This window comes from Camponotus vicinus, unplaced genomic scaffold (assembly GCF_025532165.1).
Source record: "Camponotus vicinus isolate PSW18456_S1 unplaced genomic scaffold, iyCamVici1.0 SCAF_3, whole genome shotgun sequence".
In the NCBI taxonomy this organism is placed as follows: domain Eukaryota; kingdom Metazoa; phylum Arthropoda; class Insecta; order Hymenoptera; family Formicidae; genus Camponotus; species Camponotus vicinus.
In genome coordinates, this window is record NW_028141967.1 from 17,296,392 (window position 1) to 17,323,371 (window position 26,980).

The 26,980-nt window shown below is 28.5% G+C and overlaps 1 long non-coding RNA gene across 1 annotated transcript; it reads left to right on the forward strand.

Annotated features, from left to right (window-relative positions):
• The first annotated feature begins 677 nt into the window (after positions 1-677).
• On the forward strand, positions 678-26,846 carry LOC145969283 (uncharacterized). The gene is made up of 4 exons (XR_014438003.1): positions 678-758; positions 1,092-1,161; positions 1,445-1,508; positions 26,782-26,846. It is a non-coding gene; the product is annotated as an uncharacterized LOC145969283 (long non-coding RNA).
• Positions 26,847-26,980: the final 134 nt, after the last annotated feature.

A 26,980-nucleotide genomic window follows, 5' to 3' on the forward strand; every position in this document is an offset into this window, starting at 1 on the left:
TTCGTCAAGTGATTCGGCCCGAATTGATTAGAACTCGATCGATTGCTCGGAATGGTCGTCAATGGGTCCCTTCTCTTTGCTCGTCTACAGCCACACGCACTGCGTGTGTTAACCCTGTCGAGGAGTCGAGTGGATTCCCCTAGGCACGATTTTCGCTCGGTAAAAGGGGTTGCCTCCCCATTTTCTAAATTGCTGAATGTTAGCATTTAAAAAATGTGGGTATCCTCTTCTTTTGCCGTCTACTAGCCTGGTGTAGCATATAGCAACCGCGAGAGGCATAATATGTCCGGGCGGAGCACCTGAAATTGTGCTTAGCGGGTCCAGGTTCGATACGAGATAGATAATTATGCGCGAAAAAGAGCTGGTGAACTTCATTTTCCTCTATTTCCGTCAATCGTTTCGTCTTCTTTCCGGTTTGGGCTTAGTCCTTGCTCGTTGTATCGTTGCAATCCCGACCAGTTGACTCGAAGTTGATTCTCGTAAGTGAAATGGGATTTTCGCTCGTACCGAAACCGGGAGTGCCGTCTAATGTATAGGTATACATATTAAGTATATACATCGCGCGATCAAATATAAAATTTTTAATCGCATCGAAATAGTGCGGAAATCGTTATGTATCGCGCGTAAAATAGCGAAAATAGCGATATAAAAATATCGCTCGTGAGTGCGAGAGTGCCGTTGAAAGTATCGCGCGTCAACAACATGAGAGGAGGAGGAGGCCTGGGAGAGGCATCAGGCACCTGTGAAGCAACTCTATGGTAAATAAATTATCGCTTATATATAATTATTTATTAATTGCGTACGCGCGATTTAAATTAAGTAATTAATCGCGTAATTTGATTTTTTATATACATGACTTAAACAAGAGAAAAAGAGAGAAATTTTTACATAAAAACTGTAATTTAAAAGTTTCTACGTTCGAATAGCTTTTAATAGAATTATTAAATTATTACTTATTAGTAGAATTTTTTTCAAAATTTATAAAATTGTTTATCTGCTTATTATTTATGTGCGTCGGATATAAAATTAAATGCATATAATAATAATTTTTTGACCGTGACTACAATTTGAATCTTCTTTGTGTGTTACAGACCAACAAACTATTGTGAGAGGAGGAGGAGGCCTGGGAGAGGCATCTTGCATCGGCGAAGCAACCTGATGGTGAATATTTATTATTTGTATATCAATTGTTATAAATCATACGCATAATAATTCGTTCTTATAATTTAAAGGAATTAAAGAGAAAATTAGAGAGAAAGATTTTTAAATATAAAAATTTCTATTGAAAAAATAATTTCAAAATTTATAAAATCTTCCCATACGTGTTTATATCTGCTTATTATTTTACACACCGGATATGAAATTCCGTACAATAATAATTTTTTGAAATATTGATTGTATTTTGAGCTTTGCTATAAATGAATTTTATTTTTGTATGTAACAGACGTAGTTTTAACGACAACGTAGTTTCGATAACGACAACTCCGCTGCTGCACATCAATGCCACGGTGAGTGACAAAAACTTTTATTTAATTTTAAGGTAACAGTAGAGATTGTAGATAAATCCGTTGCCTTAAAATGGATGAGCTAGGATAGATTAAATAACTTTTAATAATTTCGTTCGAAATGTATTGCATGCATCGCGAAAATATATTGCAGTATTTTAATTATAAAGAAAGAAGATCGAGAAAAGATTATTTTTGTATAAATTTTATCTAATTTATTGAAAAGAACATTAAAAATTTTATCAATTACATCTGATGCTAATTTATTCTTATAACGCGTATTTATCTTATTCACTTATCTTATTCTAATTTCTTATAGCTCATCCATTATAGAATTTGTTGTAGATATTGTTTTTAAACTTAATGTAAAGCCAAATGATTAATTAATGAAATAACTTGTAATATGATAAGTGTTATACACATATTAATTTTATATTTTATTATAAATTATGCATTACTATAAAAATTTATTAATTATATATATTATTATAATATCAATCAATTTTTATTGATAATTTGCATAGAAAATTTTTATATTATAAAAATTTTATATATTATATATTATAGACTGCTAACAGCTAAAATCAGGATAACCATTTACAATTGGGCAGGATACATACACAGATTAGATTAATATATACATATTGTGTCATTTCATTTTGCCGGCATTAAAATAAATATAAACTGCAACGAGATAAAAATAAATATAAACAGTTATAAAATATTAAAATATAGTATTAAAATAAATATACAAGCAATAATTATATAAATTACAATTGCATCTTTCGAGAGTGACAGTGTTATGTTAAATTCTGTGATACTCGGCATAAATTCTGCTCAATTATAAACGGTTGCTCTTGTTTTATATTTTACCATATGAAATATGGCCGTGTTAGCAGTCTAATACAATATATAGAAATTTGTAATTTGGCTTTATTTCAGTTTAAAAAATGAAATTGAATTGATTCTTAAAAATGCTTTAAAAATAAAATCTAAATTATTAAAATTTTTTTTTCAGGAATATTAAGAAAATTGTACATAATTTTTAGTGTTTAAGAAATATCATGAATACATTCTTATGCAAATTACACCAAAAATTACATAATAATAATACACGAAAAATTATCCAAAGTATACGTATAATGATTATATAATAGTAATTCATTAAATTAACATATTGGATTCTATAGTATATATTTTTGAAATATTTATAAAAGAGTAACTGTTTGTATTTTCATATCAAAGAGTCATTAATAAATTCGAAATCTATTTATAAATTCCATATCGCGCGGAACTGAATATTCATGAAATAAATTATGATTACGAAAATACCGTGCTTTCTCCGCGTTCTTTTCGCGTTCTTTTCGCGTTTTTAGACGAGATTGCCATTTTAATAAAGAATCTTATTGCCGTCCCTCTCAAATAATATTCTCAAATATTGCTAATTAAAAGTAAAAAAATATCGAATAAGAGTATAAAGAGTTGATGTTAAGTTAGCGATTAAGTATTAGCTTCACAAAATTTAACGATTGCTTTCCATGTTATGAAGTTGCGAGTCAATTATTATATGGATTTAATGATTTACTTTCAATTCGATTTATGTATTTACGAATTTCGTATCCGAAATAAATATTCGCAAAATTAATAAATTACGGAAACATATCATATTTATTTCCGCATTCCTTCCCTATTCTTAGACGAAATTGCCATTTTAATAAAGGATCTCCGCTGTTCCTCTCTCGTGAAATAATATTCCTGAATACTGCGCTAATTAAATATAAAAAAATATGGAATAAGAGTGTGAAGATTCGATGTGTTAAGTCAACGATTAAATATTAGCTTTATAAAATTAAACGATCACCTTCGATATTATAGAATCGCGAGTTAATTATTATCAATTTAATAATTTGTTTCTTCGGTCATATTTGTGTATTTACGAATTTTGTATCAGAAAATATTTATAAATAAATTAATAAATTACGGTTGCGAAAAAATTACGGTGTTTTTTCCGCGTTCTTTTCACGTTCTTATACGAGATTATCATTTTAATAAAAGAGTTATCGTTGTTCCTTTCGTTAGATAAACGTTAATGAAAGTTGCGTGGCTCGTACCGCCGAGGAGACGATTTTCATTATGGAGAATTATTTCTCATCGGTTCTTGTAAGATCCATTCGCGACGTCTAGTTCGGTGCCCTGTTGAAAATTGGGAATTTTTATTGTAAGAATGGAATTAACCCCGGTTTTTCCTGGCAATTTCCGAAAGCAATGATTTCGGTAGTAATACAACGACGAACGCCATACGCTTCTTTAAAATCGAATTAATTTAAATAATATATATTTAGATGTGAGAGAAATGCATCTATTCTTTTCTTCGTTAAAAATGTTCTGTCATTATTAGGATTGTAATTATTATTGTCTAATGCCAGAAAGGTTTAATAGTAGATTAAATATGGATATAGCATTGTGTATAAATTTTTATTTTTCAAGTAATTTCATATTATAATTAGTTTTTATTAACTTTTTGGATAAAAATGATTACGAACGAATATATTTTATTAATTATTAATTAATTATCTCATTTGAAAAATTATTTCTAGGTACTGGGGATATTAATATTAGTTTTTAGTTTCTTTTAAGAAACTATTTGCAGGTATTGAACATCGCCATTTTAGAATATTAGTTTTTAGATATATACCATTTTATATATATGTATAATAAAATACATGCACAAATTAACGTATCCAAAATATTTTTATAATTTTTATTAATATGATATATTATATATACGCGAAATTATATATGAATGTTACATAAAATGTGCGAATACTTAAAAATTTAGAGACGAATCGAATGGGTACCCCTATATCAGTAAGATTGATTAAAAGAAAATAAATGATTAATTTAAACGTTATAAGAATAAGGAATCTAGAGAATCTAGAGAATTAATCTAGAATTAATTATATATTTAAAATTATTTCATTTATTTTATTTTGCACACTATTCGAATTGAAATTTTTTAAATCTTGCTGTTATCGGGTTCGATTCGTCTCGCGCGCGCAAACGCTACCCCAAATTATGTGTTTGCACATTTAACACAAACTCCAATGATCCATGTATTTTATTATTTATAAATATAATCGTTCGTAATCACATTTCTATAAAAAAAATCGTTATATCCATTTATTTTTCAATAAAGAAATATATTTCTTAATAATGTAAGAACATGTTTTCTGACGTGAATATCAATTTCGTGAATTGAAGATAATGACAAGGGATAATTGTCGTTGATTTATTACTGAAATCATTGCTATTGGGAATAGTCCGGAAGATTCGGGATTCGTTCCCTCCTACAGTGAAGTTCCCGACGTTCAATGGATCACTTAACTTTTCTTCGCAAATTGATCTTGCGAAATTTGATGTAGAAACAAGATGTTAATATCGTTCTCCATTTTTAAGGTCGCTCCTCTTTTTATCGGATATTACCGGTATGTTATCCGCGTATCAAATGGCGTCGAATTATATTATAAAATTTATGCGCAATCGATTATTTTGAATATTATAGATTTATTTATTCGTTGTGTTTTATCACGAATTTTAAATCGCGATTTATCTTATAAAAATTCGCACGTAAATCAGTCGATAAATTATATATTCGCAAACATTACAGACCTCAAATTGTCTATCGAAATATCTTCGCCTTTGTGTGATAATAATTATATCGCGCGCGTGTCTATTGAGGGCGCTTCGATTATTATATTATAAAAATTATAGATATCGCGGAATCTCTTGGTTATTCCGAATATTATCAATTTATTTATTTGTCGCGTTTTCTCGGGAATTTTAAATCGCGAATGTGTCTTATATTTTAATATTATCTTATAATTTAATCATTGACTTATACATCGAAGCTTTGTCTATCTTTTCACGTCTTAGAATATTGTTTCCAATAGTCCGCGCAAAATGCGCTAGTAGTGCAAATATTTTTTTCTACTATTTAAAAAACGATCGATAATTTTTTTAATGACTGTTTTAATCGCGATTATTTACAAATTGCGTGATAATTTGAGTGATAATAATTATGTCGCGCACGCGTCTATTGATGATTTCGATTATCATATTATAAAAATTTTCCATTTTATCTTATTTAGTTAGTCATGCGCGAGATATGTATCTTATTTTAAATCGCGACGTTCATATAAAATTGCATATTAATCGCAAATAAATCGAATAGTGAATTTTATATTCGCAAATATTACAGACCTCGAATGTCTGTCGAAATATATCTTCGCATTTATGTGACAGTATAATTACATTGCGCGCGTATCTATTGAGGATTTCGCGATTATTATATTATAAAAATTATACATATCGAATATTTCGTGTATTATCAATTTATTTATTCGTCGCGTTTTCCCGCGAATTTTAAATCGCGATTTACCTAACTTAATCGCTGACTTACATGGAAGCTTTGTTTATCTTTTCACGTCTTTGAATATTGTCGTTAATAGTCTGCGCTAGTAGGGCAAATATTTTTTTCTACTATTTAAAAGACGATTGATACTTTTATTAATGACTGTTTTAATCGCGATTGTTTACATTATTTAAATCTTATTAAACTCTACTATTACATTAATAGTTACAGATATAGTTAAATATGTAGTTAGAGTATTAGAGGGACGTTGATAAAATTATTCGTTCCGTTATTCTCTATTAAACGTGGTGATAACGCGATTTTTTAATTATATATTAAAATTGTAAAGTTTTAAGATTTATTTTACTTCATTGAATTAATCATGCGCAAGATGTAATATGTATTTTCAATATACGTCTTCTCAATCGCGACATTTATATAAAATAGCGTATTAATCGCAAATAAATCGCAAATAAATTCGCAAATATTATAGACCTTAAATGTCTATCGAAATATCTTCGGACTTGTGTGTGATAGTAATTATATCGCGCGTGTCTATTAGGGGCTCCGATTATATTATAAAAATTATACATATCGCAATCAAATATTTCGAATATTGTCGATTTATTTATTTGTCACGTCTTCTCGCGAATTATAAATCATGATTTATCTTCTAAAAATTCGCAAATAAGTCAAACAATAAATTCTATATTCGCAAGTATTATAGATCTCAAATATCTCGAAATATCTTCGTATTTGTTTGATAATAATTATGTCACGCTGTCTATTGGCGGTTTCGATTATCGTATTACAAAAATTATGCATATGGTAATCGAATATTACTAATATTATCGATTTATTTATTCGTTACCGTTTTCTCGCGAATTTTAAACCGTTATTTATCTTGTATTATGCGCCAATAATGCAAATACTTTCTTCTACAATCGAAAAAACGATAATTTTATTAATGACTCTTTTGATCACGATTATATATATTTATGTTACATAAAACTTATTAAATTCTATTATTGCATATCAATTATTACTAATGAATATCGCATAATTCACCAACGCTAATCAGTCTTGTTTTGACTATGTAGAAACTTTTATAAATCTTATATTATACGTATATTTTGGATACTTTTGTGTAATTCTTTATAATAAATTAAAATTATTTTTAAGAAATTAAATTGAATTTATTTTTAAAAATGTTTTAAAAGTGAAATTTAAATTATCAAAATTATTTTCAAGAAAATTAAACAAATTGCATAATTATAGATGTTCAAGATACTTTTTAACATGTTATATTTTATTTAGAAATTAAAAATATATAAATATATAATTCACACATATATATGATATATAACATTAAGTCCAAATGTTAATGCTGTCAATATCAAATTATTTATGTTATTAAACATTTGAATAAATCGAATTCATTTATTTGATATTGATAACATTATAAATTGTATTTTGTAAATTGTAATTTGTAATTTGTAAATTGTAAATAGTTATAATTGTATATTAATTATAATCTAATATTGATATTTTTAATTATTGACATAAATGTGTATAAAATACAATTATAATTATAACTATAATTTAATGATATGCTTTCCGTTAGATTTATCTATTTATGATTTATTATTCCATATCGCGCGGAACTGAATACTCATCTTCGTAAAATAAATTAATAAATTATGATTGCGAAAATACCGTGCTCTTTCCGCGTTCTTTTCGCGTTCTTATACAAGATTACCGTTTTAGCAAAAGAATTTTATCTATTTATCTATAATTTTATCTCTCGTCAGATAATATTCCTGAACATTGCGCTAATTAAATATAAAGAAATATGGAATAAGAGTGTGAAGATTCGATGTGATAAGTCAACGATTAAATATTAGCTTCACAAAATTTATCGCGGTCACCTTTGCTATTATGGAATCGCGAGTTAATTATTATGAATTTAATAATTTGTTTCTTCGGTTATATTTGTGTATTTACGAATTTCGTATCGGAAAATATTTATAAATAAATTAATAAATTACGGTTGCGAAAAAATTACGGTGTTTTTCCCGCGTTCTTTTCGCGTTCTTAGACGAGATTGTCGTTGTTCCTTTCGTTATATAAACGTTAATGAAAGTTGCGTGGCTCGTACCGCCGAGGAGTCGAAACGATTTTCATTATGGAGAATTATTTCTCATCGGTTCTTATAAGATCCATTCGCGACGTTTAGTTCGGTGCCATGTTAAAAATTAGGGATTTTTATTGTAAGATCCCACAATGGCTCTTAGGTGGCACGCGCATTTAATGCATTGAACGCACATTGCGTCGTCGACTTTCCATCGTCGGTGCCGTCAACGTGTTGCGGACGGCGGCATTTCGTTACCGTGTTTCCGCGTTGTAGTATTCTCGCGTCGTCGCGTTTTCGCACTTCCGCGTTGAACTTTTTGTATAAAAATCCCAATTTCATTATTGTCACAAGTCTCTACTTCCGATGCCAATTAACTGGGATGTTCGGGTTTGCACACGTTGCTCTGCAACGTACACTCGCGCTTCGTGCTTCGTCAAGTGATTCGGCCCGAATTGATTAGAACTCGATCGATTGCTCGGAATGGTCGTCAATGGGTCCCTTCTCTTTGCTCGTCTACAGCCACACGCACTGCGTGTGTTAACCCTGTCGAGGAGTCGAGTGGATTCCCCTAGGCACGATTTTCGCTCGGTAAAAGGGGTTGCCTCCCCATTTTCTAAATTGCTGAATGTTAGCATTTAAAAAATGTGGGTATCCTCTTCTTTTGCCGTCTACTAGCCTGGTGTAGCATATAGCAACCGCGAGAGGCATAATATGTCCGGGCGGAGCACCTGAAATCGTGCTTAGCGGGTCCAGGTTCGATACGAGATAGGATAATTATGCGCGAAAAAGAGTTGGTGATTCAGACTTCATTTTCCTCTATTTCCGTCAATCGTTTCGTCTTCTTTCCGGTTTGGACTTAATCCTTGCTCGTTGTATCGTTGCGTTCCCGACCTATTGGCTCGAAGTTGATTCTCGTAAGTGAAATGGGATTTTCGCTCGTACCGAAACCGGGAGTGCCGTCTAAAGTATATACATATTAAGTATATACACATCGCGTGATCAAATATAAAATTTTTAATCGCTCTTATACAAGATTACCGTTTTAACAAAAGAATTTTATCGCTGTCCCTCTGCAATTGAATATTTTGAATATTATAGATTTATTTATTCGTCGCGTTTTGTCATGAATTTAAAAGCGCGATTTATTTTATAAAAATTCGGAAGTAATTCGGTCGATAAATTGTATATTCGCAAACATTACAGACCTCAAATGATTGTCGAGATATTTTCGATTTTCTATATTTACGTGATAATAATTATATCGTGCTCATGTCTGTTGAGAGCTTCGATTATTATATTATAAAAGATATACATATCGCAATCAGATATTCCGAATATTATCGATTTATTTAGTCGTCGCGTTTTCTCGGGAATATTAAATCGCGATTTATCTTAATATTATCTTATAATTTAATCGTTGATTTATACGTCGAAACTTTGTCTGTCTTTCCACGTCTTTGAATATTATCTTTTATAGTCTGCGCTAGTAGTGCAAATATTTTTTTTTACTATTTAAAAAGATGATGGATAATTTTATTAATGATTAATCGCGACTGTTTAAATCATTATATAAATCTTATTAAACTCTACTAATACATCGATAGTTAAAGATATAGTTAGATAGTTAAATTATTAGAGAGGGACTTTGGTACAATCATTCATTTCGTAATTCTCTATTAAACCGTGGCAAACAACGTGATTTTTTAATTATATTTAAAATTGTAGGATTCATTTTATTTCATTTAACTAATCATGCGCGAATTGAATTTACTTTTAAACATGTTTTAAAAATGAAATTTAAATTATCAAAATTATTTTCAAGAATATTAAACAAATTGCATAATTATAAATGTTCGATATATTTTAACATGTTATATTTTATTTTAAAAATTAAAAATATATCATATATATATGTAAATTAATATATAACTATAATATTAAGTCCAAATGTTAATGCTGTCAATGTCAAATTATTTATGTTATTAAACATTTGAATAAATCAAGTACATTTATTTGATATTGATAACATAAATTGTAATTTGTAATTAGTAAATTGTGTTTTGTAAATTGTAAATAGTTATAATTGTATATTAATTGATATTTTTAATTATTGACATAAATGTGTATAAAATACACATGTATAAAATACAATTATAACTATAATTATGAAATTGTATTTACGATTGTAAATTACGTAAATACATTCTTATGTAGATTACACGAAAATTATATCGAAAGTACGTATAATGATGATATAATAATAATTTCATTAAATTAACATATTTGATTCTATAGTATATATTTTTGAAATATTCATAAAAGAGTAACTGTTTATATTTTTATATCAAAGAGTCATTAATAAATTCGGAAAATTTTTATATAAAATGTAAAAATTCGGTGCTAAATTAATGATCAGATATAAGCTTTACAAAATTTGACGAACGCCTTCGTTATAGAATCGCGAGTCAAATTATTATAAATTTAATGATATGCTTTCCGTTAGATTTATCTATTTATGAATTCCATATCGCGCGTAACTAAATAATCGTAAAATAAATTAATAAATTATGATTGTGAAAATACCGTGCTCTTTCCGCGTTCTTTTTGCATTTTCAAACGAGATTGAATTAATAAAGGATCTTATCGCTGTCTCTATCGTCAGATAATATTGCTAAATATTGTTAATTAAATATAAAGAAATATGGAATAAGAATGTGAAGATTCGATAAGATAAGTCAACGATCATTACGAAATATTAGCTTCACAAAATTTAACGATCACCTTCGATATTATAGAATCGCGAGTTAATTATTATGAATTTAATAATTTGTTTTTTCAGTTATATTTGTGTATTTACGAATTTCGTATCGGAAAATATTCATAAATAAATTATAAATTACAGTTGCGAAAACACCGTGTTTTTCCCGCGTTCTTTTCGCGTTCTTATACGAGATTATCATTTTGATAAAAGAGTTATCGTTGTTCCTTTCGTTAGATAAACGTTAATGAAAGTTGCGTGGCTCGTACCGCCGAGGAGACGATTTTCATTATGGAGAATTATTTCTCATCGGTTCTTGTAAGATCCATTCGCGACGTCTAGTTCGGTGCCCTGTTGAAAATTGGGAATTTTTATTGTAAGAATGGAATTAATCTCGGTTTTTCCTGGCAATTTCCGAAAGCAATGATTTCGGTAGTAATACAACGACGAACGCCATACGCTTCTTTAAAATCGAATTAATTTAAATAATATATATTTAGATGTGAGAGAAATGCATCTATTCTTTCTTCGTTAAAAATGTTCTGTCATTATTAGGATTGGAATTATTATTGTCTAATGCCAGAAAGGTTTAATAGTAGATTAAATATGGATATAGCATTGTGTATAAATTTTTATTTTTCAAGTAATTTCATATTATAATTAGTTTTTATTAACTTTTTGGATAAAAATGATTACGAACGAATATATTTTATTAATTATTAATTAATTATCTCATTTGAAAAATTATTTCTAGGTACTGGGGATATTAATATTAGTTTTTAGTTTCTTTTAAGAAACTATTTGCAGGTATTGGACATCGCCATTTTAGAATATTAGTTTTTAGATATATACCATTTTATATATATGTATAATAAAATACATGCACAAATTAACGTATCCAAAATATTTTTATAATTTTTATTAATATGATATATTATATATACGCGAAATTATATATGAATGTTACATAAAATGTGCGAATACTTAAAAATTTAGAGACGAATCGAATGGGTACCCCTATATCAGTAAGATTGATTAAAAGAAAATAAATGATTAATTTAAACGTTATAAGAATAAGGAATCTAGAGAATCTAGAGAATTAATCTAGAATTAATTATATATTTAAAATTATTTCATTTATTTTATTTTGCACACTATTCGAATTGAAATTTTTTAAATCTTGCTGTTATCGGGTTCGATTCGTCTCGCGCGCGCAAACGGTACCCCAAATTATGTGTTCGCACATTTAACACAAACTCCAATGATGCATGTATTTTATTATTTATAAATATAATCGTTCGTAATCACATTTCTATAAAAAAATCGTTATATCCATTTAATTTTCAATGAAGAAATATATTTCTTAGTAATGGAAGAACATGTTTTCTGATGTGCATATCAATTTCGTGAATTGAAGATAATGACGAGGGATAATTGTCGTTGATTTATTACTGAAATCATTGCTATTGGGAATAGTCCGGAAGATCCGGGATTCGTTCCCTCCTACAGTGAAGTTCCCGACGTTCAATGGATCACTTAACTTTTCTTTGCAGATTGATCTTGCGAAATCTGATGTAGAAATAAGATGTTAATCGTTCTTCATTTTTAAGATCGCTTCTCTTTTTATCGAATATTACCGGTATGTCACTCGCGTATCTGCATTTGAATATTTTGAATATTATCGATTTATTTATTCGTCGTGTTTTATCGCGAATTTTAAATCGCGATTTATCTTATAAAAATTCGCAAATATATCGATCGGTGAATTGTATATTCGCAAACATTACAGATCTCAAATGTTTGTCGAAACATCTTCGATTTTCTATATTTACGTGACAATAATTATATCGTGCTCGTGTCTATTGAGAGCTTCGATTATTATATTATAAAAATTATACATATCGCAATCGGATATTCCGAATATTATCGATTTATTTAATCGTCGCGTTTTCTCGGGAATTTTAAATCACGATTTATCTTATAATTTAACGTTATCTTATAATTTAATCGTTGACTTATACATCGAAGCTTTGTCTCTCTTTCCATGTCTTTGAATGTTGTCTTTAATAAGTCCGCGCAAAATGCGCCAGTAATGTAAAAACTTTCTTCTACAATCGTAGAAATGATCAATAATTTTATTAATGACTCTTTTGATTATTTACGTTACATATAATTACGTTACATTAAATTCTATTATTGCATATCTATTATTAATAATAAATGTCGCGTAATTAATCATCGCTAATCATTCTCGTCTGGCCTATGTAAAAATTTTTAGTAAATTTTATATTATACGTATATTTTGGATATTTTCGTGTAATAAATTATTCCATGTAATAAATTATTTTGTATTAAATTTCATTTCGTGTAATAAATTATTCCATGTAATAAATTATTTTGTATTAAATTTCAAATTATATTTTACATTAACTTTTTTATTAAACCCTGTATTGAAAAAAAAAATAAAAAATAAAAAAAAATTTTTCCTCCTCGATATATCTCTACCTTAACGAAGGCATTTGTCTGGTGAGGAGGTTTGAGTACTTTAATGAACCTAAGAGCTATGCCGGCGGTAACACACGCCGATATTCATATAGACTACTCTTATATTTAAAATAATCTTAAGTATCTTAGATTGCTTCTTAAGATTCCATTTAGTTATTAAAATAAGTTATATAATAAGTTATATAATAAATAGTTATATAATATTTTCCAACTTACTTAAGACGATCTTAAATATAAGAGTGAATTATGAATACTGGCCGTCGTTACCGGCAGGGACACCCATGCCGGATAGGTTGAAGGGGAAGAGTCAGACTAAGAGAGATACCAAAATTATTATATTATTTATTCATATTAATTATTTATTATATTAATATATTAATTAATGCATATTAATTAATATATAATAATATTTATTATATTATTATATTAATATTTTTGAATAAAATGAATTATTAATATGTTTGTAAAATGAAGCAAAAGAGACAATAATCGAAAGAATAAAGAAAAATAGACTTCAGCAATTTGAATATTTGTTAAAAATGCCTGAAGACAACAAATGGCCACAGAAAGTATTCCGATGGACATCACAAGAAGAAGAAGCATTTCTACAGTTTTTTAGGACGAGGCAGTTCATAACAATCCGAAGATTCTAAGAAACAGATGCATTGGACAGAGACGCATAATGATTAGACATATAAAAAGACAGCTTGCAAAGAATTATAAAATTTACTAATAATATAATAATAATATATTTTGTAATTATGTTATACTTTATTATTAAGTACATTGTATTCTATAATATAGAGCATTTTAAATATAAAAAATATTGCAGCGATGAAGATTATAATAAAATATTATGTGTGATTACAATATTATAATATTATATATATATATATATATATATATATATATATATAATATTTTATATTATTAATCGTGCTGAGGAAGGATCAAAGACGATCCGAAATATTCGTTATTTTTGTAGTTTTTTAGTTCGAAATAAGCAACAATTAATAAAAAGGAAGTATTGTTTTTTTCCTGCGCTCCAACTACCGCGCTGTGGCATTTATGTGCAATTTTGATTTAATTAATATGAAATCAATTTTTACGAGCGAAAATTATTTTTTATTGATATTTATATAGTCAAATATAATTCGTTTCCGACGTTTCATCTATTTTTCAATCATTTAAATATAATTCGGATTAAAAACGCGCACTTTAAAACGTCGAATGGTAGAATCGTCTAAATAATTAACATATAACGAAAAGCTCCATAAAAGATACATTAATCTTTTAATAAATAATTATGTAATTAATCTGTATAATCTAAAATATTTCTCTATACTTTAATATTTCGCGCATATGTTTGTTAAAGAATGTAAAATATTTCGATGATGAACGGACAATAACATCTTGGCCTTGGTGGCGTAAACAACAGCGCGCTAATATTTACATGCCACGACTTTGGTATTATTCGTACAGTGACACTCGAGCAAAGATAGTGATACAAAATACTTTGTATATTATCGAATTAATAATTAAATAATTATTACATATCATGACATTAATTACATTAATCTTTCGATCTTATAATTCGTGTTAATATACATATATTATACATATATCAACAATGAAAATAGCATTTAACAAGTAGTATTGAATTTGGCCCGATATAAATATCGAGCGAATACGTCCCTCGTGTGTTCTCTATCTCTTACAATATAATAAAGTGCATTTCTTGTATAATTATTCCGCGATGAGGCATGCCGTGCAAGGTATCTCACAATCGTTCCATAATTATAATTAGTCGTATTTTCGAGAGTGAGTGCCACGAAAAAATAACAAAGGACGAACAAGGGAGGAAAAGGATATTGGGAAAGGCATATAGGACAGGCAACATACGGAGTAATGAAATTGCGTGGTAAGTGATTTATAAATTTTTTATATATTATTCATATTATTCTTTAATTAAAAAATTACTATCGTAAAATATTATTAAAAATATTATTACCTGATTAGTAAAATTATGATTAACTGATGGATATATCGTTACGTTTTGAACGGTTTCAACGAATCTAAAATAATAAATTATACTTTATCACGAAATATATTTGACTATATGTCTTATTAAAGAAGTAATTTTATTCGTATAGAACATGTAGTAATTTTATTCGTATCACTATCTATATGTTATTGAAAATTCATTGCCGAAATATGTATTTTACGTACTATAAGATATGTAGACAGGATGTCTGATAACTTTTTGTAGTCCCGAGGTGTGAAGGTAGATTGGCTCAAATTAAGAAGGAAGGTGCTCTGTTTTGCAATATTAGTAATAATTAACGAAAAATTAATTAAAGAAAATCGGCCAATTTGGGGCAACGAGAGTCGTCTGATTGTAACCTTGTACTAGGCGCGCGACGGAGAGTGGGGAAGGAGTGGTGAGTTCGGGCAAATTGTTTAATAAATAATCAATTTTAATTAATAAATTAAAATACTTCTATAATTTAATATTACGCGATAGTGTATATTTTATAATATATAAAATATTTCGGCAACAAATTATCAATAACACGGTGTTCGACTTTGGCAATATAAAATATAAACAGTAGCGCGCTATACGTTACCGCTTTGTCATCATTCGCACGATGACTCTCGAGTAATAAAGTAGTGGTGAGAAACGCTTCGTATATTGTAATTTTTTTACTAAACACGATTACGATTAGTATCGAAACATAATTTGCTTTAAATATTAATAAAAATTAATTAACGACATGAAACTGTATTGCAACGATAAGTCTTTATCGAATCGTAATGCTTCATTACCGCGATTAAAAATTGAAACAGGGTATACATAAAAGGGGATAAGAGAATTAATTATGTAATGATCTTTCGATCATTGATGCTAATTATAATATTTCTTTAACAATATTAGAATTAAATATATTTCGACCAATGCTTTAAATTTTCTCAATACTTCTTAATTAAACAATATACAATTTAATCGAGAATCGATTGTTTAATAAATAATCAATTTCAATCAATAAATTAAAATACTTCCATAATTTAATATTCCGTTAGTGTATATTTTATAATGTATAAAATATTTTGGAATTATCGATAACACGGCATTCGACTTTGGCAATATAAAATATAATAAACAGTAGCGCGCTATACGTTACCGCTTTGTCATCATTCGCACGGTGACTCTCGAATAATAAAGTAGTGGTGAGAAACGCTTCGTATATTGTAATTTTTTTACTAAACACAACTACGATTAATATCGAAACATAATTTGCTATAAATATTAATAAAAATTAATTAATTAAAAATTAATTAACGACATGAAACTGTATCGGAACGATAAATCTTTATCGAATCGCAATCATTCATTACTGTGAATAAAAATTGAAACAGGGGATACGTAAAAGGGGATAAGAGAATTAATTATGTTAAGATATCGATCATTGATACTTATTATAATATTTCTTTAACAATATAATAGAATTAAATATATTTCGACCAATGCTTAAAATTTTCTCAATCCTTGTTAATTAAACACACAATTTAATCGAGAATCGATTAATTGTAGGAATCCAAAATATTAAATCATCACTTCGATCGTTGCGATCTTTACGGACAATAATTATTATTTTAATGCTTAGAATAAAATATATTTCATCCGTGTTACTTTATCGTTGTACTTGATAATCTAAATATAATAGATTATGAGGGAACATGAAATAAAACAATCGAATTATAAATGCAAATAATTAGCATAATGAAAGACTTCATGATGAATAGTTTAATAAATAATCAATTAATCTTAATCAATAAATTAAAATACTTCTATAATTTAATTCCGCGCGCGAATATTTTATATTACAGAAAATATTTTGACAACGAGAGAATTATCAATAACACCGTGTTCGACCTTGATAAACAGTATCGCGCTATTGTTAATATGTTACACGGCTTTATTATCATTCGCACAGTGGCCTTGAGTAGTGACGTGAGAGACGTTTCACATATTATTAAATTCTTTCCTTACGTAGTCAACCTTGGCGATATAAACAGTACCGCGGTAGTGTTTCTGACTTACGATCATTCGCTCAGTGGCTCTTGAGCAGTGAAGTAGTGATGTGAGACGTTTCATATATTATCAAATTCTTTCTCTAAACACAATTGCAAGTGCAACGAGGAACTTTTCGTGAATGAGTGTAAGTGCAACGAGGAATTTAAATGAGTGCAACGAGGATTGGAGTGCCACAAGGAAAAAGTGAAAAAAACAAAAGAAAAAAAGGAGGTCTTGGAAATGGATGGATCAATAAGATATGATGTAAGTCATTAATATTTTAATTATTTATCACATTCATTATTTATTATATTGTTACGTCCCCGCGTCCCATCCCTCTGGATGTATTTGCCACCTGTTGAATTCTTTCGGCGGGAAGTACGTCGACGGAAGATCATTTCCGCGCGCGTTGTCAAGATGTTGTTATAAACAACGACTGTCAGAGAGTCTGAGCCTAGCTGTCAAGCTGTGCGGACACGTCTATCTGTGATCCGTTTTACGATTATTCTGAATTCTTGTATGTTACTCGTGGTTTATTAAAGTTCTTATACCTTAAACCGCCTTATTATTTACTGCGCGAACGTCAGCGTGCCGATCGATTGTGTCGCGCACGTTCGATATATATCGTTCCGCGAACGCAACAACATATAAATTATTTATCAATAGTATATATTGTTATATAACAACGATGGTGAGCTGAGTCGAAGAATAGCTGTCAAGCTATCCGGACGCGTTTTATATTACGGGTCGTTATCGCGAGATTTCCCCTGTTATTATTTGTTGTTTGTGTATTCTGTGTTTCTAATTAAAGTTCTTAATTTCCGTTAAAAGTGTCTTATCTTACGCGGTCCGTGAGTGCCCCATTGTGTTGAACGCGCTTCGATATCTCGAAGTCGCCGCCGCGGACGTAACAATATTCAAAATATACATATTTCTCGTTTCGTTTTATTCTTTTAATTGTGATTCAATAGTGATTTTAAATTGTGTAATATATATAATACATATACTTATAAAAAATATTCCATTTTATTTTAAAATAATTAAAACATTTATAAAATGTTTATTAATTAATATTTTCAGATACTTCTTATATTTTAAAAAATATTTCATGTTAATATATTTATTTAAATACTTCATATATAAAAAAATAGAAATTTTTTATTTATCATATTTTTAAAAGTTTATATTTAAGAAATATAAATTATTTTGTAATTACGCAATTTATAATAAAATTATTTGGGCGCAATAATTAGTTTTAAAATCAATTATTTTGAACATTGCTTTATATAATAGATTTTCTCTTATTTTTTATATTTTTATTTATCGTTTATATTTGCGAATTTAAATTTATGTACTGTATTACAAAATAAATTTTAAATTATGTATTATATTATATATAAAATTATATATAATATAACCCTCCCATGGGGTACACCTTGTCGCGGTGGGAGGGCTTAGTACTTGGATGGTGCCTTGAGGTTTACCTTAAATTTTTCTATTTATGATAAATCTTAAGGTGCCTGAATGGGAAGCTAAGTACCCTTTCGTGTCGTCGGTGCCGTCAACGTGTCGCGGACGGCGGCGTTTCGTTACCGCATTTTCGCGTTGTAGTATTCTCGCGTCGTCGCGTTTTCGCGCTTCCGCGTTGGACTTTTCGTATAAAAATCCCAATTCCTTTTATTGTCACGAGTCTCTACTTCCGATGTCAACTGGGATGTTCGAGTTTGCACACGTTGCTCTACAACGTACACTCGCGCTTCGTGCTTCGTCAAGTGATTCGGCCCGAATTGATTAGAACTCGATCGATTGCTCGGAATGGTCGTCAATGGGTCCCTTCTCTTTGCTCGTCTACAGCCACACGCACTGCGTGTGTTAACCCTGTCGAGGAGTCGAGTGGATTCCCCTAGGCACGATTTTCGCTCAGTAAAAGGGGTTGCCTCCCCATTTTCTAAATTGCTGAATGTTAGCATTTAAAAAATGTGGGTATCCTCTTCTTTTGCCGTCTACTAGCCTGGTGTAGCATATAGCAACCGCGAGAGGCATAATATGTCCGGGCGGAGCACCTGAAATCGTGCTTAGCGGGTCCAGGTTCGATACGAGATAGATAATTATGCGCGAAAAAGAGCTGGTGAACTTCATTTTCCTCTATTTCCGTCAATCGTTTCGTCTTCTTTCCGGTTTGGGCTTAGTCCTTGCTCGTTGTATCGTTGCAATCCCGACCAGTTGACTCGAAGTTGATTCTCGTAAGTGAAATGGGATTTTCGCTCGTACCGAAACCGGGAGTGCCGTCTAATGTATAGGTATACATATTAAGTATATACATCGCGCGATCAAATAAAAAGTTTTTAATCGCATCGAAAGTGCGGAAACCGTTAAGTATCGCGCGTAAAATAGCGGAAATAGCGATATAAAAATATCGCTCGTGAGTGCGGGAGTGCCGTTAAGTATCGCGCGTCTAAGACTGAGAGGAGGAGGAGGCCTAGGAGAGGCATCAGGCTCCGGCAGAGCAACCTTCTGGTAAGCAATTTATTTGTAATTATATATTAAATATTAAATATATTTATTATAATTTAAATTAAACAATTAATCGCAACAATTAATTTGATGTTTTTATTTATATTTTTTTATTTTTATTTAAATAAGAGAGAATTAAAGAAAAAGATTTTTAAATTAAAGCTATAATCTTGTAAAGGTGTAAGCTTTTATAAAGTTATAAGAGAATTATTAGTAATGTTTTTTAAAATTTATAGAATTATTTTATTAATCTGCTATTATTATATGCATCGAATATAAAATTCAATGCATACAATAATTTTTGAAATATTAATTATTTTGAACGCTACATTGGAATCTTCTTTTGTATGTTATAGATCGATGCAACAACCCTGATGATCTGAGAGGAGGAGCAGGCCTAGGAGAGGCATCCTGCATCGGCGGAACAACCTGATGGTGAATATTATTATTTATATATTAATTGTTATAAATCGTTAACTTGTTACAAACGAACAATAATTCGATCTTATTATTTAAATGTATTAAAGAGAAAGATTTCTATAAAAGTCATATAAAATTTTCTATTTAAAAAACAGTTTCAAAAATTTATAAAATTTTTCCATACGTGTTTATCTGCTTATTATTTTACACATCGGATATAAAATTCTGCGCGATAAAAATTTTTTTAAATATTAATTACATTTTGTGAGCATTATTATAAATGAATTTTATATTTGTATGTTACAGACAACTAGCTTCGATTACAACAACTCCGCTGTTGCGCATCAGTGCCGGTGAGTGAAAAAAACTTTTATTTAAGGTAATGGATTCGTAGAGATTGCAGATGTAGATGTAGATGTAGATTGTAAATTGTAGATAAATCCGTTGCCTTAAAATGGATGAGCTAGGATGGATTAAATTAAATAAATTAAATTAAATAATTAAATTAAGTTAGTTAAATTTAATTTAATAGTTTTAATAAGTTCTTTCGAACTTATGCTTTACATCTATTGCGAAAATATATTGAAATATTAATTAAAAAAGAAGAGATCAAGGAAAGATTTTTTTGTAAAGATTTTGTCTAATTTATTAAATAAAAAACACGCACTAACAATTATCAATTTTACCAATTTTTGATGCTAATTTATTCTTATAATACGCACTTATCTTCTAATTGCTCATAGCTCATCCATCGTAGAATTTGTTTGTAGATATTGTTTTTAAACTTTACTTTAACTTAATATAAAGCCAAATGATTAATTAATTAAATAATTTGTAATATGATAAATACACACATTAATTTTATATTTTATTATAAAATATAATTTATAGAAATTTGTAGTAATTTGGCTTTATTTCAGTTAAAATAAAATTATATTCAATATTTAACGAACGATCGTGAAATCGGACGATCGTTACTAAATGAGCGTAAATATTTCACGCTCTTTTGCCGATAAATATCCGGCAAAAGAAGGAGTAATTATCTCCTTCTTCGATCTCTGATTAGAGATCGAGAAAGAAAGTGGCCAGGATCAACGAAAGGTAGGTTCAACTGGCCTGAAGAGTACGGTTAAGGTACACGGTTAGGGCACGCGGTTAGGGCACGCGACTAAAATATATACGTGATTAGGTGAGGTGATGATTAGAGATAGGTTCCTCAAATCTCGAATAATTTTAGTTAATCAGGAAGTAGGGTTGTTAAGGCTATTAAGTAAAATCATTAGAATTCTTCTATTAATATTAGGGCTCTTAAGATCATTAGAATTCTTCTATTAATATTAGGGTTGTTAGGGCTCTTAAGATCATTAGAATTCTGTAATAGTAGGATTGTTAGAGCTATTAAAATTATTAGAATTCTTTAATAGTAGGGTTGTTAGGGCTATTAAGTAAGATTCATTCTTTCTTTTAATATTCCAATAATCCTAGGGGTAATAATCCTAGGGATAAATTAAAATTATTTTAATTAAGTTGAATTTATTTTTAAAAATGTTGTAAAAATTAATATAACATGTTTTAAAAGTGAAATTTAAATTATCAAAATTATCTTCAGAAATATTAAAGAAATTGCATAATTATTAACCTTTAAGAAATCTTAACATGTTATATTTTATTTTAAAACTTAAAAATATATGTGTATTGAATCAAATATAATATTAAATCCAAATGTTAATACTATCAATATCAAATTATTATATCGATGTTATTAAATATTTGAATAAATGGAATATTATTATTTGATATTGATAGCATCATAAATTTGTAAATTGTAAATTGTAAATTATAAATAGTTATAATTGTATTTTAATTATAATCTAACATTAATATTTTAATTGTAAAATACAATACAATTATGATTATAATTATATTATATGAAATTGTATTTACGATTGTAAATTCTTATGTAAATTACACGAAAAATTATCGAAAGTATACGTATAATGATTACATAATAGTAATTTATTAAATTAAAGTATTTGTTTCTGTAGTATATATTTTTGGAATATTCATAAAAGAGTAACTGTTTGTATTTTCATGTCAAAGAGTCATTAATAAATTCGGAAAATTTTTATATAAAATGTAAAAATTCGATGCTAAATTAATGATTAAATACAAGCATTATAAAATTTGACGGCCGCCTTCGTTACAGAATCGCGAGTCAATTATTATAAATTTAATGATATGCTTTCCATTAGCTTCATTTATTTATGAATTCGATATCGCACGGAACTGAATATTCTTAAAATAAATTATTAAATTATGATTGCGGAAATACCATGTTCTTTCCGCGTTCTCTTCGCGTCGTTATACAAGATTATCATTTTAACAGAAGAATTTTATCGCTGTCCCTCTCGTCAGATAGTATTCCTAAATATTGCTAATTAAATATAAAGAAATGTCGAATAAGAGAGTGAAGATTCGATGTGCTAAGTCAACGATTAAATATTAGCTTCACAAAATTTAACGATCACCTTCGATATTATAGAATCGCGAGTTAATTATTATGAATTTAATAATTTAATAATTTAATAATTTTTTCAGTTATATTTGTATTTACGAATTTTTTTTTTCGTATCGGAAAATATTCATAAATAAATTAATAAATTACCGTTGCGAAAACACGGTATTTTTCTCGCGTTCTTTTTCGCGTTCCTAGACGAGATTGTCGTTTTAATAAAAGAGTTATCATTGTTCCTTCCGTTAAATAAACGTTAATGAAAGTTGCGTGGCTCATATCGCCGAGGAGTCGAAATGATTTTCATCATGGAGAATTATTTCTCACCGGTTCTTGTGAGATCCATTCGCGACGTCTAGTTCGGTGTCCTGTTGAAAATTGGGAATTTTTATTGTAAGATTGAAGGAACTAATCCCAGGTTTTCCTGGCAATTTCCGAAAGCAATTCGGTAATTCGATAGTAATTCAACGACGATACGCTTCTTTAACATCGAATTAATTTAAATAATATATATTTAGATGAGAGAAATGTATCTTTTCTTTTCTTCGTTAAAGATGTTCTATCATTATTAGGATTGGTATTATTATTATATAATGCCAGAAAGATTTAATAGTAGATTAAATATGGATATAGCGTTGTGTATAAATTTTAATTTTTCAAGTAATTTCATATTGTAATTAATTTGTATAAATTTTTTGATAAAAATGATTACGAACGAATATATTTTTAATTAATATAATTTGTCTCTTTTGAAAAATTATTTCTAGGTGGTGGGGATATTAACATTAATTTTTAGTTTCTTTTAAGAAACTATTTGCAGGTATTCCAGCAGGACATCCATTGCCATTTTCAAATATTAGTTTTTAGGTACATACCATATTATATATATATATATATATATATATATATATATATATATATATGTATAATAAAATACATGCACAAATTCACGTATCCAAAATACTTTTATAATTTTTAATAATGTTATATATTATATATAAGCGAAATTATACATGAATGTTACATAAAATGTGCGAATACTTAAAAATTTCGAGACAAATCGAATGGGTACCTCTATATCAGTAAGATATTGATTAAAAGAAAAGAAATTATTAATTTAAACGTTATAAGAATAAGAATCTAAAGAATTAATCTAGAATTAATTATATATTTAAAATTATTTCATTTATTTTATTTTGCACACTATTCGAATTGAAATTTTTTAAATCTTGCTGTTATCGGGTTCGATTCGTCTCGCGCGCGCAAACGGTACCCCAAATTATGTGTTCGCACATTTAACACAAACTCCAATAATGCATGTATTTTATTATTTATAAATATAATCGTTCGTAATCACATTTCAATAAAAAAGGTCGTTATATCCATTTAATTTTCAATAAAGAAATATATTTCTTAATGATGGAAAAACATGTTTTCTGATGTGCATATCAATTTCGTGAATTGAAGATAATGACGAGAGATAATTGTCGTTGATTTATTACTGAAATCATTGCTATCGGGAATAGTCCGGAAGATCCAGGATTCGTTCCTCCTACAGTGAAGTTCCCGACGTTCAATGGATCACTTAACTTTTTTTCGCAGATTGATCTTGCGAAATCTGATGTAGAAACAAGATGTTAATCGTTCTCCATTTTTAAGATCGCTCCTCTTTTTATCGGATTACCGGTATGTCACTCGCGTATCTGCAATTGCATATTCTGAATATTATCGATTTATTTATTCGTCGCGTTTTATCCCGAATTTTAAATCGCGATTTATCTTATAAAAATTCGCAAGTAAATCGGTCGGTGAATTGCATATTCACAAACATTACAGACCTCAAATGTTTGTCGAAATATTTTCGATTTTCTATATTTACGTGATAATAATTATATCGCGCACGTGTCTATTAAGAGCTTCGATTATTATATTATAAAAATTATACGTATCGCGATCAAATATTCCGCATATTATCGATTTATTTATTCGTCGCGTTTTCTCGTGAATTCGAGTCGCGATTTATCTTATAAAGATTCGCAATTGACTCGGACAGTGAGTACTATATTCGTAAATATTACAGTCATCAAATTGTCTGTCAAAATATCTTCGCATTTATGTGATAATTATATCGCGCGCGATTATAATGTCTATTGAGGCGCTTCGATTATTATATTATAAAAGGTATACATATCACAATCGGGGATATTCCGAATATTATCGATTTATTTATTCGTCGCGTTTTCTCGGGAATTTTAAATCGCGATTTATCTTATAATTTAATCGTTGACTTATACATTGAAGCTTTGTTTATCTTTCCACGTCTTTGAATATTGTTTTTAATAGTTCGTGCAAAATGCTGGTAGTGCAAATATTTTCTTCTATAATTTAAAAGACGATCGATAACTTTATTAATGACTGTTTTAAATGTGATTCTTTACATTATTTAAATCTTATTAAACTCTACAATTACATCGATTATTAGAGGGACTTTGAAAATCATTTGTTCTGTTATTTTCTATTAAACATGACCACAACGCGATTTCTAATTATATTTTAAAGCTTATAGAGCTCATTTCATCTTATTCAGCTAATCATGCGCGAAATAGGATATGTATTTTATTCTCAATCGTGAAATATCGTATAAAGTCGCGTATTAATCGCAAATAAATCGGACAGTGAATTTTATGTTCATAAACAATACGGATCACAAATGTTTGCGAAATATCTTCGTCTGTCATCCTTTGTATGATAATAATTATATCGCACGCGTGTCTATTGATGGTTTCGATTATCATATTATAAAAATTATGCGTATCTCGGAATCGAATATTCAGATTATTGTCGATTTATTTATTCGTCGCGTTTTCTCGCGAATTTTAAATTGCGATTTATTTAATAATTTAATTGTTGATTTCGAAGTTTATTCTATCATATCTTTTCATTTTAAATATTTCCTTTGATAATCTATACAAAATGCACCAGTAATGCAAATACTTTCTTTTACAATCGAAGAAACGATCAATAATTTTATTGATGACTCTTTTGATCACGATTATTTACGTTATATAAAACTTATTAAAAATTCTATTATTGCATATTTATTATTAATAATAAATGTCGCGTAATTAATCTTCGCTGATCAGTCTCGTCTGGACTATGTAAAAATTTTTAGTAAATTTTATATTATACGTATATTTTGGACATTTTCGTGTAATAAATTATTCCATGTAATAAATTATTTTGTATTAAATTTCGAATTATATTTTATATTAAATTTGTATTATATTTTGTCATATATTTTGTAGTATGTATTTAGCTTAAAAATATTATGCATAAAAATATTATATTAAGCATAAAAATATTATGTCGGTATGAAAATTATAATAAAAATATATAAAAATAATGTTAGCTATATTAAAATGGAACATATGAATTCTTTATATTTTATATAAAGGAAGAGACTTAAAATATTTTGCAACATCTATATTTTTCGAGTCTTAATTATAAAAACTTCAGAAGAATCAGTGATTAATTTGACAAACTCTATACATGTATTAATAATTAAATTTTTAAATAATTAAAAAAATGATTAATAAATATCAAAGATCAGTTTACTGCTAATTAAGAAGATTTGTAGAAATACGGTTAAAAATGTTTTTATCCCACAGCAGGCATTTTGTGTTTTGTAAATAAAAAGATATAAATATGACAATGAATATAGAAAAATATTTATTTCATCTTTGAATATTACAGTCTTTCGCGATTGAATAATTTATTTACTATCAATTTACATACATAAGTATCTTGTTATACAGCACTGGTGCTACCGACATTTCGTGCACATAGTACGGAACAAAACCAGAAATTGTGCACATTATATATTACCCTCTGAGAACATTCATGGACTTTGGCTTTGTAGTTCATGTCCACGTTTTCAATGTCCATAGAGGGAGTATCGCTTTCAGGGATCACCTAAAAGCAGGCCATGACACCTCTCAGTCTTCTCTCTGGTATTAATAATTAACGCTTGAAGATAAATGATCGCAAAAGATATTTCGATAGACACCACAGGAAAGGAGAAGCGCAACAAACCTTTACGATTTCAAGACAACGAAATGCGATAGGCTATAACATTTATTGTTAATT